General features: G+C 44.3%; 2 pseudogenes; one reads left to right on the forward strand and one right to left on the reverse strand.

The window, feature by feature from the left end:
- Positions 1–404: 404 nt before the first annotated feature.
- Positions 405–1,066, reverse strand: LOC138174517 (ATP synthase F(0) complex subunit C2, mitochondrial pseudogene; annotated as a pseudogene).
- Positions 1,067–10,868: 9,802 nt separating this feature from the next.
- LOC138174518 (annexin A2 pseudogene) lies at positions 10,869–11,770 on the forward strand (annotated as a pseudogene).
- The last annotated feature ends 272 nt before the right edge of the window (positions 11,771–12,042 follow it).

Raw genomic sequence — 12,042 nt, forward strand, 5'->3', positions numbered from 1 at the left:
TTCTTACTTTTTAAATTTTTTTTTTGCTTTGTCTTGCAATATGGTTAATATGGAAATGTTTTGTATGATTTCACATGTGCCACTGATATCATATTATTTACTTTCTCAAAAAGGAAAGAATGGGAAGGAGGGAGAGAATCTGAAACTCAAAATTTAAAAATAAAATAATGTTAGGGATGGCTAGGTGTTGAAGTGAAAAGAGCACCATCCCTGGAGTCAGAAAGACCTGAGTTCAAGTCCGACCTCAGACACCTAACACTTACTATCCCTGTGACCTTGGGCAAGTCACTTAACCCCAACTGCTCTGCTCTACCCCCTGAAAAAAAAGAAAATAATGTTAAAAAGAAACAAAAAGTGAAGATTAGTCTCAAATGTTCTATAATAACTATGGACATATCTTTTTTTTTCTTCAGCTTATTAATACAGTATTTATTTGTCTTCCCTCTGTCAAACCCTGAGCCCATGGCTTTCCCCAGGGCTACCTGGTAGGATGGAGGTGGAGGCATACACAGGCTGGAAGAGATATGGAAGAACCAGGAGGATGAGGAGGAACATTCAGAAATGTAGGGGGAATAGAAATGGCTCCATCACATGGCGAAGAGGATGAGGAAGGCCACCATCAGCAAAAGAGCCCCATGGCCTCAGACAGGGCAAAGCCCAAGATGGCGTAGGAAAAAAGCTGTTGCTTCAGGGAGGGGTTCCTGGCATAACCGATGATGAGACTTCCAAACACAGTCCCAATCCCAGCTCCAGAGTCGGCCACCCCCACAGTGGCAGCCCCAGCCCCAATAAACTTGGCTGCTGTGTCAATGTCCCTTGAGATGGCACCAGTTTGGAATCCACATCTGGGGACAGGAGAGGTCAAGGGACTTGATGCTGCCAAAATGCTGAGGTTCTCATCTGTCTGAACCTCTGGCCGTTTTAGCACCACTGCAGATAGCGGTCTACTCAGCAGCTGAGAGCTGCTCCTCACAAGGGCAGGGGTAGAGATGAACTTGGCGCAGGCATACATTCTCAGGGGGTGAGGGGCAAAGCTGAAGGGCTGCTGGCAGAGCAGAGGAGACAGAGCTATGGATATATCTTAATGCTCTCTTTTGGTTGCTCATAATATACATTTTAAACAAAATCCATAATTAGATTATTTACATTACAATTATTAAAAACTTATATGATGGATTATTTTAAAATCTTAATGATAAGTAATAACTGACTTAAAGTGCATTAGTATTTTTGTTGAAAATTTATCCTTCAATCAGTGTGGAATTCTCTAATTTTTGTTGTGATATCCATAATTGTGTGGGTTTATTGATAAATTCTTCAAGGACTTCTTAGTTTTTGAAAAGTATGTTGTTTTTTTTTAAACACGGTCATGGCGAAAGGGTGTGTGATTTAGTTGTCTACATCTTCTCACACATATTTTGTATTTGAATTTCTCTGCTGCAATATCTTAGTGGAAGTCTTCCTTTTGGGTTCGTAATGGTCCATGGCAGGAGCATTAGGACCTGATATGCTGAGGAGTGGTTAGACTTAATTTTAATGCAACAAGTCTTAGACACTGACTGTAACAAGGTCCTTTTCTAAGTGCTAGTGATACAAAGCAAAAAAATGAAACAATCCCTGTACTCCAGGAGTTTACATCTATGGGGCAAAGGGAAGAATACAACATTTATCATGATGGATAAAGACAAGGTAATTTAATGAGAGAGAGAGAGTAATTACTGGTGGTGGTTAGAGTAGTGGTGGGGAATTTGGAGAGACATCAAGCAGGAGGTGGCACATGGAAGTGAGTCATAGTCATCATCAATGAGCATTTATTAATACCTACTATGTGCCAGGATCTGTGCTAAATCTGGGGATGCAAAAAAAAGACAGTCTTTGACTTTGAGGAGCTTCCAATCTAGTGGTAGAAGACCACACAAAGGGCAGCAGAAAAGCAGAGGAGAGTACCCAAGGGATGGCAGCATGGTAGATGAGAAATGAATTCTGAGCTGAACTCCCTCCTTAAATGGAGGTTTTGGAATTTGTGACTCCATCCCCACAGTCAGAGGGGCACAGGAAAGGGATGACATGTAAGTACTATGGTTAATTTGGTCTTTTAGAATGATGAGTTTCCCAACGATAAAGTTCCAGGGGCCCAGTGGGGAAGCCACCGAAATTCCAGTGCATACATGTGGGCAATGAACCTTGAAGGAAGTTTGGGATAGTCAGAGTCGAAGCCAGAGAGGAAGCATGTTCCAGGCATGCTTAGAATGGGCATTCTCCTTACTAGTCAATGTCTGAATGATGTTCTGTAACTGCTGATGGTGGCACAAAGAGTCCTGAATTTGGTGTCAGGGAAGCTTGGTTAAACTTACATTTTGTTATTTTAATAGCTGTGTGACCTTGGGTAAATGAATTCCCTTCCTGAGACTGTTTCTTTATTTGTTGAAGGAGGGACCAATTATATCTGTAGTCTCTCCCAGCTCTAAATACTATGAGCCTATTTAGACTTGTTTGTGAATCCACAATCATCACTTAGAAATTTTGACTTCATCAAGGACAGGAACCCTGATGAGCAGTTACATCTTTAAATGGTGCTGAAAACAGCCATGTACTTTAATCTGTGTGTGTTCCACCTGGGTCTGGAAGGGAGGTTTGGGCTGCAGATTAGAAAACCGAGCCATTCCAACTCTTCAGTGACTAATTATACTGGAGGCCAGGAAATGACTATGTGGGGAATGGCAAGATGAATAACTCTATTAAGGGAAAATATGAAATGAATCTACAGAGGCTTTATTGAATTGAGAGTGGAGGAGGAGGAGTGGTGATGGTGCAGAGAGGGGCTACAAATCTGTCTAAAACTTGATTGGGGAACCACATCATGACAGAGAAATCATGTAATGAGATGAATGATGTCTGCAAATAGGGAGTGTGATAGAAGGCAAGTGTGTGAGGAAATTCAGTAAGCCCCAGCCAGTATCTCAGAGCTGCATGCAAAACATGGCTTCAGAGAAATACTTGGCAATTGGGGGTGGGTACATAATCTCCCCAATCCCCCATCACTTTCTTCCAGTGCTGGTCTTCATGTTGTTCCCAAGAGAAGCGGATTCTGAAGTATATTCCTAATGTTCTCCTTAAGCACTGACTTTGGTATCATAGTTGACTCACTATGCATCATGACCCTGGACAGAGGATGAACCCCCCTCCCTGTAGAAACTACAGGCTTCTTCCAATCTAGTTTGTAGAAGACTGGAGCACAGTATCTGGCAGTGCTCTTCAGAGAGGAGAACAATGTGACAGATAATAGCCCAGAGCAGAAACGCTAGAAACAGGAAAACAACTTCTTTGAGTTGGAATAAATGTAAAAACATAACTAAATCCCAGTCCCTGCCAAGAGAAAAAGGTTTTTATATGTTCATTGGGTATGATTACTATTGGGGCTACCTGGAATACTTTCAATTTTGGATGTTTGAATTATCTTTATAAAGCCAGAGGGTCTAGATCTGGAAGGGATCCCAGAGATCATTCAATCCAACACCCTCCTTAAATTAAAAAAAAAAAATTCGGCACTTAACAAACACCATTGAAAACTAACATTTCCAAATACAAAATAAGGTTGGCAAAAGGATTATATGAGGAATTATAAATCTCTATTGCACACATCACTTTCTAAAAACCACATAACAAATCCAGTATATTGCTTTCAGAGCTGACCTGCTCTGTTTGCTTCTGAACTTACAGAATTTCTTTTTGTGCATTAAAAAATCCTCCAATGATTTTTTCATGTGTGTGTGTGTGGGGGGGCAACACTGTCACTGGCTCCCTTGTTTTCCCTCCACTTTACCCCCCCCAATGAAAAAAGAAAAGCACAATCCTTGTGGAAAATAATCATGACCAAGTAAACAAGATCATTTGCCATGACCACAAATATGTCTCATTCTGCACTTGTAGCCCACTGACTCTGTCAGGAGCTGCCAAGCTCCTTTTTAAACAAAGAAGGAAACTTAGACCTAAGGAGGAGAAAGGACTGTCCCAAGTCACACAGGTGACCTTCAAGGGCACACAAAGGCCAGAGCTGGCCCTTGGCCACACCTCTCTGCCTCCAAGTCCAGGGCGTACCCATTGCACCATTTTCTTACAAGAGGGAGGCAAATGTCCCACAACAGGAGTTCAGAATATCTTTTCCTTTCAAAGAAACCTCATCTTAAAGAGACAGCTTATATCTAGGTAAAAATGGTGTGAGAAATGAGATAATACCTTTAGAATGCTTTGCAACAGAAGTACTTCATAAATGCTATCCATTATTATTGGGAAAATAATAATATATAGACCTACTGTCTGATTCAACAAGCTTTTATCTGTATGTAAGGCTCTGCGCTGGGCACTGAGGATACAGAGATTAAAAAAAAAATTGTCCCTGCACTTAGACAGTTTATATTATATGGAAGGGAGGGTGTGGGAGGAAAATTACATGCACACAGATAAAGACAGATTCTGCTCCCCTCTCCCATCTCCTCTCTCTCTCCCTACTTCTCTCTCTCTCTCTCTCTCTCTCTCTCTCTCTCTCTCTCTCTCTCTCTCTCTCTCCATATACATACACACATACATACATAGTTTGGGGATAGATGGCATAGTGAGTAGGGAATCAACATTGGAGTCAGGACAATCTGGGATTGAGTCCTACTCCGGATGCAGCCTGGCTGTATGACCCTGGGTGAGTCACTTCCCCATACCTCTGGCCTAGGTAACTCTAAGACCCTTTAAGTTGCAGAGAAGGTTCCTTCCTACATTGGTAGAGGACATCTCCTCACCAGAGAATTCCCCAGGCAAGTGAGGTCACAGGTTCAGTCCCTAGCCCTATAATCTGGGGGCAGGGGAACACTAGCAGCGGGGTAATAACTACCTTATCTTCTATAAGGTAGTTCCTGAGGAAACTAGGGATTCCTAGAGGCAGATGTGAGGACAGAGCATTCCAGGGATTGAGCACAGCCTGTGCAAAGCCAGGGAGGCTGGGAGATGGCCTCTTATGTCCAGGCAGCAGAAAACAAACTAATTTGACTGGAACATCGAGTAGATAAGGGGGATTAATGTAGAATCAGTCCGGAGGGCAGGCTGGAGCCCTATGGTAATGCCAGACATAGAAGTTTGAAGTTTATCCTAAAAGAAACAAGGAACCCCTGGGGCTCCCTGAGTCAAGGAGTAAAACGTGCCACTTTTTTTTTTTTTTTTTTTTTTTTTTTTTGTAATGTCAATGTGCCCGGCTTGCAGGGGACGGGCTGGGGGACATTGTGGCGATGGTCTCCACCCTCAGATTCATGCTCCCCCCCCGCCCCCCTTTGTGCAGAAATAAATCTGTGACAAGATAGGGCAAGGCCAGCTCGAGATGAGCACTGGGGAGAACAGGCTTGTTTCCTCCGCAGCCCCTCACCTCTGCCCAGATCCCTCCTCCCGGTTCCTCTTCTCTCAGATGCTAAAGCAGGACACTGAGGGCTGTCTCTGACTTCCTCGTGCTCACTACATTCACATAGAGTGGTACAAATTCTGATTCCTTCTGTTAGACACAGAACAATGGCGGAGCTGGGAGGGACCTGGAACACAGAATGCTAGAGCTGGGAATGTCCTTGGGATAGATAATGTCAGCGCTAGAAGAGATCCTGAAACAGAGCCGATTCGGGCTATAAATGACCTTAACACACAGACCATCCCAGAACCCAGAACGTCATCCTTCTTCCAAGACGTCAGAAGCACAGACGGTGGAGGCGGGGCTGGGCAGGCCCTCCAGCTTCAGGGCTGCTGCTTCCCCAACAGACGCTCCCTTCCCGATTCAGACATTTCCTCTGCTGCCCCCATACCTGGAATGCTTCCCTGGCTTCCCTCCAGGTCCAGCTAAACCCCACCTTCTCCAGCAAGCTTTGCCCAATCCCCTTACTACTTGTGCTTTCCCCTCTGCTTATAATCTCCTATACATATCCTGTATATAGCTTGCTTGAACATAGTTGTCTGTAAGTTGTGTTCCCCGCTCCCCCCATCGAGAGCTCCTCATGGGCGAGGCATTTGCCATTCTTTTCATCCTCAGCATTTAGTTTAGTTCTCTGCACATAGTAGGCGCTTAATAAATGTTTATTGACTGACTAACTTTAGGAAAGGTTCAGCCAGGGTTGAGCCAGGGATATGGCTGGAGCTGATTGTTAAATTTTCTGTGTAAGCGTTTGCACATCAGAAATTGCCCAGTGACACCAATTAAACCCTGATTTATAGTTTTATTAATGGTCTAGACTTATGAAAGCAATGGAGAAAATGTTAATAATGCAGTTAAATTAAATTAAAGTTTCTCATCTTAATTTTTTCCCCCAGAGGGATGGTTGTTAATCACTGGCTGGAAGGCACTTAAAAGATCATCTTAATTCCAACAAGAGAAGAGTAAAAGAAGAGGAATGAGTTTAACTGCCACTTGTTTCCTGGTTTCGTTCTGCACTCCTTCCCCTGTGTCCACAAACAGAGACCGTCTCTTCCTGTTTTCTCTGCCTTTGGAAATTCTCATCCTTCTCAGCTCCCCTCAAATACCATCTCTTCATTCCCTGATTGCTCAGATCTCACCTTGTCCTCCCCTTTGTTCTTATCATATTCTACTTACCTGTGTTCAGGTGATGCTCTCCGCCCGCCTCTCCCCACTCTTCCCCTCCCCCCCCCAACCCCACCAAGAATTCAAGATGCCCGGGACACACTCTGTAGTGCTTTGCATATAGCAGCCCCTCAATAAATGACCTTTGGATCAGGAAACAATCCGATCTGAATCTTAGCTTTGGGCCTTGGTGGGAGGAGGCAGGGAGTGGTATTTCTTATTTATCTGCCCGCTTAATCTCTGGTCTCACTTTGGAGGTGGTGGGGCCCGTTGCTTCTCTCACTGCTGCTTATTGAGGGGTCCACGCTGGCATGCAGAGGATCATCTCAGATTAGGGGAGCCTTTGAGGTCTCCTTCCCCACAGCTAGGCTGGGAGTCACTCTTTGGCTCCCTCTCCTACAACAAATAAAGCCATCACAGAAAGCACATGGCCCACCAGGCACTGGGAGGAAACTGAGTGAGACCAGATGGTTCCCAGGACCACTGGCAGGTCACTGATCCTTGCCCTCCTCACCCTACCTTTTTCTTTTGGAAGTCATGACTAGTAATGGGTGATCTGGAGCAGAAAATCCAATGAGGGGCATGTTCAGTATCTGACCAAGGCAGCAAGGAGACGACGATGGCTTTTCTGCCCTGAGCGGCCTTTCCTTTTCTCTTGGCTTGTTTTTATCCTGTTGATTTATGGCTTCAGCAAGAGGAGGGAGCCATTCATTGAAAAAAGGCCTTCATTCATTCATTTCGTAAGCACTTGAGGCAAGCACCAGCAGTGCAGAGATGCTGGGGGAGACTCGGGCAGTTTCCACACAGCACATTGCTGGTAGCAGGAGGTAATAGAGACCCAAGGGAAAGAAGAGCAGATTTAGAGTCAGGAAGGCTGAGGTATAATCCTGCCTGTGGCTCACCTCAACTCTCAGTTTCCTTATCCATAAAATGAGAAGGATATTAGCTGCAGTGCCTGCCTGGGAGGGTTGTTGTGGAAGCACAGGGATGAGGCTTCTAAGTCTATCCATGTGAAAGCTCTGCATAAATGGATCTAGGCACCACACACAGGGCAGTCAGCTTTGCCAAAGCTAGGGTAATTCACTGGGATTCCCCTTCTGGGCTAGGCAGAGGGTCTGCTGATAGCCCAGATCCTCACCTGGGATGCCATGTTCCAGGCTTTGCATCATGGGTGCTGAATCTATGCTATGCAGATAGCATGGAAGACCCTTAGCAGATGGAAACCGCAGAGCTTAGGACCTAGTAACCTAGAATAATTAGTTAAATGAAGAAGTGAGCAGATGGCAGCTTGGGTGAGCTCTTCTCTCAATGGCCAAGCTCCAGTGCCCCAGGGTCTCTGTCTGTCTGGACTGGGGTCATTTGCATTTCTGACACCCTCCCCCCCTCCCCCACACCCTCAGGCCATTGCTGAATGGACTATCCATCATTCACACCCACTTTCACTATCCCCAAGAATCATCTCCCTCAGGCTGACTTTCTTTCCTTTCCCTTCCAGTTCATCAGCATACAATTAATTAGCTGTTGCTATGGTGACCATTTCCATGGCAGCAGGAAATTCCTCTCCATTCTCAAGGGTTTTCATTCTCTGAGGGACGATAGGAACAAAACTGAACTGCTGAGAAAAGATTGGGGGGGGGTTGTAGAGAAATGGGGGAGAAGCCAAGCAAGGGGCGCTTCTTGTTCAGTCGCTCTGAGACTTGTTCCTCTTCAGCTAAACCAGTGGTCTGTGGGGGAGGCGGAGGGGGGCATTTTCTCAGCCAAATTTCCTTCATAAATGCTGTCTCTTTATTGAATTGATTGTGTGGGATGCTCATGATGCTTTGGATGGTGATAGCCCATTTAGATGGCCAAATATTACCTACATTAATTCCCTTGACCCTTAAAACCACCGTGGGAGAGAGATGTTGTTATTTCCCTAAATTTACAGATGAAGAGACTGGGGTGCAGAGACTTTAAGGGGCTTGCCCAAAGATGACCCAGTCAGTAAAAGGGAAGTCAAGTTTGAGCTCAGTGGGTACATTCCGCTAATACCTAACGCCTAGTGCAGAAACCTCCGCCTGACCCCTGCCTTCTCTGCCCCGATGGCACTCCTAGAAAGGGTGGTCTGGGTTTAGTGGCAAAGGGTCTTTGCATTTGACTTGTAGATGAAACCTTGAGCTCCTGGAGAACAGGGGATGTCTTACGGCTCTATTTGTATCCCCACGGATTAGCACAGTGCTTTGCATATAGGTAGGTGCTTAATAAGTCCTTCATTCATTCATAAATTAATGTTTAAAATCATCCAATTGGCTCAGATGGGAAGAAAATGCAGAAATGGGAGAGTGTGGTTTTCTAGAACATCCCTGATAAGAACCTGCCTGGGAGAGGGAAGGAGATGGGCAAAGGCCTCAAATGGACCTCTATGAAGTCTTCTTTCCCCTCTTCCACTTACCCGGAACCAGAAGGACCTTCCAGCTCTGAAGGGTCTGTGAGGATGTTGTATTTCCCATCTTCTCATCAGAGTTCTAAAGGGCATCCCTAGATTGACTGGCTGTAGTGTTTATATCACCAAGAGCAAAGGCATTCTTGGCTCTCCAAGGAACCCAGAAAAAGAGACCACACTATGCTTAGGGAGAGTTTCTCGAATGTCAGGAGAATGGGAGAAAAAGACTTTAGGTTGCCTGGAACTGTGACTTATCCCTTTGTGTCCTCTAACTGACTTAAACCACTTTCCCAAGGAAAGAATATTTGGGGGGGGGGGAATGTTTTGTGCCAACTATGCTTCAATATTACCTTAGTAAATGCCCCCTTTCAAAAAAGCTACATAAAGCCAGTTGACTAAATGATTCTCAACTGACCATCTTGGGAGTGGGGAGGTCACCAACAGGGGCTCAAGCCAGCAGCATTAGATGTTTGTACAATCACTTTTCCTATCTGTAGGTAATTTGAATCCTTTTGCCCCTGCTTTGTTGGTGACCTGAAAATTAAGAGACTGAACCATGATCAATCAGAGAACTCCTAGTGTCCACAGAACTCAAAACCAACTCTCCCGCCTAGAGGTTCAACCCTGGCATCTGCCATTCACGTATTTGCTTATTGATCAAATGATGAAATCTGCCCCCAGGGACTAAACAGTCCCATATTCTGTGTGACTGCCCTTTAGGCATCTGAACTGGGCCATCGTGTCCCCCTCTTATGCTCTGGGCAAATCACTTCGACTTTCTCAAACTCAACTTCCTCATCTATTAAAAGGAACTCACAATAGCACCTACTGTTCACAGGGTTGTTTTGAGTATCAGGTGAGATAACATGGGCAAAGTACTTTGCAAACCTCAGAGCACTATGTAAATATTATTATTATTTATTCTTGTTATCTGGATCATTTGTTGTTTGTTCCAGGAAACAAGGCGGGAAGAACAAAACCCAGACCCATAGTTCTCTTGCTCCTTAGAAGGCATGTTTGCAGGGAGATAGAGGTAGAGCTTGGGCTATTGGCCTGTAACATAAATGCTCTCTGGTTGGATTAGGTTGTAAGTAGTGAGAGGAAATGTTTCCCTGGGCTCTGGCATATTGATCACTTGCCACATACTTCCACAATTCTGCTTTAATCCTTGAATGAAGGTAGCATGAGTCTTTTTACATGCATTTCACAGATGTACAAATCTGAGGCCCAAAGAGGGAAAGAGATTTTTCCAATGGTCACATAGCTAGTAAGTGACAAATCCAGGCTTTAAATACAGGTTTTGTGACTCCACAAGCACTATTTCCATCATGTCCTACTGTCTCTCCAGAAATGTGAATGGAGATTGTTTTTCTTTCTCATTGTACATGGATCAAGGAGCTAGGGTCAGGAAGGGATAGAAGGAGGAAAAAGGACTGGCTTATATATGGGAAGTTGCACCATTTTTTAAAGGACTCCACAGTCTCTCTAAACAAAGGCATATCTATTTAATGTCAGTAAGCCTTCAAAGATATTCACATAGCTATGAGTCATAGAGTATCACAGTCTCCAAAGAGATCACCCAGAGGGCAATGGAGAGGTACATGGTGGGTGGGGGCTGGCTGCATTACATTATGTAGAAGGAATTGTGGCTAGGTCTCAATTAGTGTGAATAATGAATCCCCACAAAGTGACTGAATGCAATCTATTTGTTACATGATTATGTTAGATAGAGTCATTGGTTCCAGTCCAATGGAAATATGCAATATGAATTTAAATAATCTGACCACTTTGCAATTCTTTTCGGGATCTAGCAGTATTCATAAGAAGCCACACAAAATACCAGAAGCCCGACTAGCTCCCTGATCTCTCAGCACTTGGCACAGCTTCTTTCCAGATGTCTTCAGTTCATGAAATTTTGTGCATGCTCAATCGGGAGGGTGATCATTGTACACTTGCAAGTGCATATGGCTCTGTCAATGCTTATAACATCCTTGATGCCAAGAGGGATGCCATAAACATTGAGGCAGCCAGCAAGATCAGAGGGGTCAACATTTTGACAAAACACAGCAATGAACTGTGAAGTAGGACACCTGCTCAGTATGATGCTTCAGAGCTGAAAGCCTCCATAAAGGGCCTAGACATTGATGATTTCTTCATTGAGATCATCCTCTCATGGAAAGAAACTAACAAAGTTTACAGAGAAATGTACAAGACAGAGTTGGAGAAGGACATTATTTGGACACATCTGGTGACTTCCTCAAATTGATGGTTGCCCTGGTGAAGGGCAAATGGGCAGAGGATGGCTCTGTGATTGATTATGAGGTAATTGACCAAGATCCGTGGGAGCTCTATGATGTGGAGTGAAGAGGATGGGAACCGATGCCCCTAAATGGATCAGTATTATGACCAAGAGGAGTGTGTGCCCCCTCCAGAAAGTATTTGGAAGGTACAAGACCTATAGCCCTTATGACATGCTGGAGAGTATCAAGCAGGTCAAAGGAGACCTCAAAAATGCTTTCCTCAGCCTGGGCCAGTGCATTCAGAACAAGCCTGGGTATTTTGCTGACCGACTTCATGATTCCACGAAGGGCAAGGACACTCACGACAAGGTCCTGATCAGGATCGTGGTCTCCTGCTGGAAATTAGACTTGAATTAAAGAGGAAGTAGGGAAAATCTCTGTATTACTTCATCCATCAAGACAGAAAAGGAGAAGGCACTCCTGTATCTGTGTAGAGGAAATGACTAAAAGCTATGTGAAAAGAAATGTCCAAAGCCATTATAATAGTCAGAACAATGGTTTCCGCTCTTCCCCCTTGTAATTTTAGAAAGTCGGCTTGTGGTAACTTGCAACTAACAGTAACTCATATTAGTCCTTATTAGGGTAATGTATTTGCTTTCTTGTACTTTTTAGTCATGTATACATTGCTTGTCTTTCCTCAAGCTTTCTCTTTAGCCAAAGGAATGAATATTCCAAGGAAATGGAAGTGAAATCTCTGATGTGAAACACTTACTTGGTTC

Source organism: Petaurus breviceps, unplaced genomic scaffold (assembly GCF_028583685.1).
Source record: "Petaurus breviceps papuanus isolate PSGF00001 unplaced genomic scaffold, PetGlider_PUasm1.0 689, whole genome shotgun sequence".
Taxonomy (NCBI): Eukaryota; Metazoa; Chordata; class Mammalia; order Diprotodontia; family Petauridae; genus Petaurus; species Petaurus breviceps.